Source organism: Artibeus jamaicensis, unplaced genomic scaffold, assembly GCF_021234435.1.
Source record: "Artibeus jamaicensis isolate MK-2021 breed Jamaican fruit bat unplaced genomic scaffold, CSHL_Jam_final contig_603, whole genome shotgun sequence".
In the NCBI taxonomy this organism is placed as follows: domain Eukaryota; kingdom Metazoa; phylum Chordata; class Mammalia; order Chiroptera; family Phyllostomidae; genus Artibeus; species Artibeus jamaicensis.
The window spans coordinates 72,738-77,516 of NW_026521904.1; the positions used below are offsets into that span (position 1 = coordinate 72,738).

General features: G+C 31.8%; 1 pseudogene; it reads left to right on the forward strand.

Annotated features, from left to right (window-relative positions):
- The first annotated feature begins 2,176 nt into the window (after window positions 1-2,176).
- LOC128628235 (uncharacterized) lies at window positions 2,177-2,299 on the forward strand (annotated as a pseudogene).
- Window positions 2,300-4,779: the final 2,480 nt, after the last annotated feature.

The following is a 4,779-nucleotide window of genomic DNA, read 5'->3' on the forward strand; positions in this document are numbered from 1 at the left end:
AGCCATAACTACAAAAAGGAACAAAGAGACTTAAAAAGAATGAGATGGTTTCAGGAAGCTTTAGGACAACATGAAACATAATAATGCTTGCTTGATAGGGATACCAGGAAGAGAAGAAAGGGAGCAAAGAATAGAAAAACTGTTTGAAGAAGTGATGACAGAAAACTTTCTTAACCTGGTAAAGGAAAAAGTCACATGAGTTCAGGAAGCACAAAGCCCTATTACGATGAATCCAAAGGGATGCATACTAAGACATATCACAATTACAATAGAAAATTTAAAAGACAAAGAGATAATCTTAAAGGCAGCAAGAAAGAAGCAGTTAGTTACGTACAACAGAGCTCCGATAAGGCTAACAATTGATTACTCAATAGAAACACAATAGGCCAGAAGGATCTGGCATAAAGTATTCCACATAATGAAAACCAAGGACCTCAACCAAGACTACTCTATCCAGTAAGACTTTTGTTTTAAGGAGAGAGTGAAATAAAAAGCTGCCCAGACCAAAACAAAAACAACAACAACAAAAAATGGAGTAAAGGAATACATTTTCACCAAACCAGCATTGCAAGAGATACTAAAGAGTTTCCTCTAAGAAGAAGAGGAACTAGAGTGAGGAACACAAGTACAAAGGGAAAAATGGCAATGAACAAGTACCTATCAATAATTACCTTAATTGTAAGTGAATTAATTTCTCCAATAAAAACACAAAGGGTAACTAAATGGATAAAAAAAGCACAACACATATACTTGCTTTCAATGAGACCCCCTCAAATCAAAAGACTTACATAGGTTGAAAGTAAAGAGATATAAAAATATATTCCATGAAGATGGAGAAGAAAAAAAAAGCTGGGATAGCAATATTTATATCTGACATAATAGACTTTAATACAAAGGCCATAACAAGAGAAAAAGGTGGTCACTACATAATACTAATGAGGTCAACAAAACAAAAAGACATAAACATATGTCTTTTACAAGGTAAGTGCACCTTGTAAACATAGGTGCACTCAATATAGGAGTGTCTAGCTACATAAGGAACATCTTAGAGAACTTTAATGAAGATATCAGCAGTGATATGGTCATTGTAGGGGATTTCAACAACCCACTCTCACCAATGGATAGATCTTACAAATAAAATAAAAATCAACAAGGAAAGAGCTACCTTAAATGACACACTAGATCAAATGGATTTAATTGACATTTACAGAACATTTCTACCCAAAGCAGCAGAATACATATTTTATCAAGTGCACATGGATCATTTGCAAAGATAGATTGTATAGTAGTATGTAACTATACTACTATATACAATATTTGCAAATCAATAAATGTGGCATATCACATGAACAAAAAGACAAAAATCACATGATCATATACATAGATGCAGAAAAAACATTTGATAAAGTCTAGCACTCATTTATGTTAAAAACACTCAGCAAAGTAGGAGTAGAAGGAGCACAACTCAACATACTAAAGGCCATATACAAAAAACCTATGCCAATGTTATATTCATTGGGCAAAAACTAAAAGTGTTTTCCTTAAGATGAGGAATGACAATAAGTGGTCATCTTTCTCCATTTTTTTTCAATGTAGTACTGGAAATCCTAGCCAGAGTGATCAGACAGGAAGAAGAAATAAAAGGCATTCAAATTAAAAAAGAAGAAGTAAAACTGTTATTATTCGCAGATGACATGATATTTACATAAAAAACTCTACAGGCTTCACCAAAAATGTTTTGACCTGATAAGTGATTTCAGCAAGGCAGTGAGATACAAAGTCAATATCCAGAAATTTATGGCATTTTTATGCACCAATAATTAACAGAAAAAAAAAAACATCCCATTTACTATTGCAACAACAACAGCAAAGAATAAATAAATAAAGTACCTAGGAACAAATTCAACCAAGGAAGTAAAAAACTCCTAAAACTGAGGGGTAGTGTGGGCTGAGTAATGAGGAAAAATGGGGACAACAGTAACTGAACAATAAAATAAAATGTAAAAAGACCTGTTTTGGGAAAAATATAGAACATGGTAAAAATAAATTGATGAAATACTAATATGTGGAAGCATACACCCTGTTCATGGATTGGAATAAGTAACCTCATTAAATGTCCATAACACCTAAAGCAATCTATAAATTGAACACAAATTCCACCAAAATTCCAATGCCAAGCTCTGTGCAGTGGCAGTATCGTAGCCAATGAGGTTTATCCGAGGCGCAATTATTGCTAATTGAAAATTCCAATGCTATGTTTTACAGATCTAGAAGAAATATTCCAAAAATATATATGGATCCATAAAAGACAATAAATAGCCTCAGGAACCTTGAGCAAGAAGAGGAAAGTTGGAGACTGTACTACCTGATATTATACTCTACTATTAGGCCACTATAATCAAAACAATCTGGCACTGTTATAAGAATAAGCATTTAAAAGAATGGAACAGAATGGAGAGTTCAGATATCAACTTACATCTTTATGATCAATTAATACTTGACAAAGGAGGCAAGAGCATGCAATGGAGTGAAGTCAGCCTCTTGAATAAACGATATCAGAAAGAACTGGATAGTACATGCAAAAAAATGAAATTAGACCACCCTCTTACACCATACACCAGAATAAACTCAAAATGGATAAAATAGTTACATATGAGTCATTATACTATAAAATCCTTGGAGGAAAAGGTAGGCATTAAAATTTTAAATCTATTATGTTGCAATATTTTTGTGATATATATTGTAGTGCTAGGGAAACAAAGGAAAAATAAACAAATGGACTACTTAAAAATTAAAAAGTTTCAGCAGAGCTAAAAACATCGTCAAAATAAAAATGCAGTACATACCTGCCAACAATACTTTTGGGAAGCATTTAATCTCTAAAATATATAAAAACTTCTAAGACTCAATACCAGGAAGACAAATAGTCCATAAAAAAATGGACAAAGGACTTGATAGACACTTCTCTAAGGAGGACATAAAGATGGTCCATAAGCATACAAAAAAATACTCAGTAACACTAGCCATCAGGGAAATGCACATTTAAAACTCAGTGAGATATTACCTCACACCTATCAGAATGAGGATAATCAATAAACCAATAAACAACAAGTGCTCAAAAGAATGTGGAGAAAAGGGAACCCCAGTACACTGTTTGTGGGAATGCAGACTGGTGCAGCCACTGTGGAAAACAGTATGGAGTTTCCTCAAAAAATTAAAAATGGAACTGCCTTTTGACCCCATATTTTCACTGTTGTGAATAAATCCTAAGAATCCCCAAACACCAATTTAAAAGAATATATGCACCCCTATGTTCACAGCTGTGCTATTTACAATAGCCAAAATTTGGAAACAGTCTAAGTGTCCATCTGTAAATGAGTGGATTAAAAAAAAAACTGTGATACAATTATACAATGGAATACTACGTAGCAGTAAATTAAAAAAATCCTTTTTATGACAGCAGGGATGGAATTGGAGACTATTATGCTAAGTGAAATAAGCCCGTTTGTGAAAGACAAATACCCTTTGATCTCACTTATGAGTGAATCTAATGAACAAAATAAACTAAAGAGCATAACAGAATCAGAGGTAGAGAAACATGAAACAGACTGACAGCTGTAAAAGAGGAGGGGCAAGGTAGATAGTGTTGAGAGAAGGTAAAGGAATTAATAAAAAAACACATGTAAATGAGCCCTAGATATAAAAAATGGTGTGGGAATTGACTGTAGGAGTGGGGGGCATGCTGGGTGCATGGGGTAGGGAGAAAAAATTGGTATGACTGTAATGGCATAAACAATAAAATATTTAAATTAAAAATAAGTATTATTTAAAATAAATCATATGCATTTTTGTTATACAGTTGTTAGTTAATTTATTTTGGTATAACCATTGATATTTTAAAACAATATGACATTCTTCAAGCAAGAGTAGAGAATATTACAATAAGACATCAGGTTACAATACTATAGAAATTGATGCCACTATGGATGGAATAGATTTCTAACTAAATTTTTATAAACTTTCAGTAAATCATAGAAAGCTTATTAGTGATTTGTTTTCTTTTTGTATTAACATCAAAATTTTAATAACAATTTACAATATGTATAATTTACACTGGATATGCTTATAATTTTTGATCATATCATATTTGTCAAAAGTTAATATTACTGTGCATAATACAATTAAAGGAGACAACCAGAATTGAAATATGACATAGCCATGAAACTTTCAATATACTCATCCTTTATTTAATCAGTCAGAATATTTTCCTGTCTGACATTTTCAGTATTTGCCTGTTCTTTTCATCATTCAGTCTTAATCCTTATTTAAATAAGAATAAGCTTATGAAAATATCATAACTTTTTCCCTTTCCTTGATTTTAGCAGAAAACAAAACACTTCACATGGTTCTTTTTAATCCCTCCTGAGAAGTAATTACTGTGAACATTTTCTTGTTTATTCTTCCACTCTTTCTATACATATTTCTCTACACACTATTCTATACCTCATTTATTTTCCTCCAATATAAATAAATCTAACATTTATTTAAATCTAACAGATTTATTTATTCAGACCTATTTCATTTCTTTTCATGACTACATAAATTCCATCATATTAATATGTTGTAGCTGATTTAAATAGTTCTTTATGACAGCTTTTTAGCTTTTCCTAAATCTTTTCTATCTCTACTGCACTGAAATGCATATTTTCATGCATTCATTTTTTACAAGTGAATGTAGCTATAAGATACATTTTTAAAAGTGAAATTCTTGATTATTTC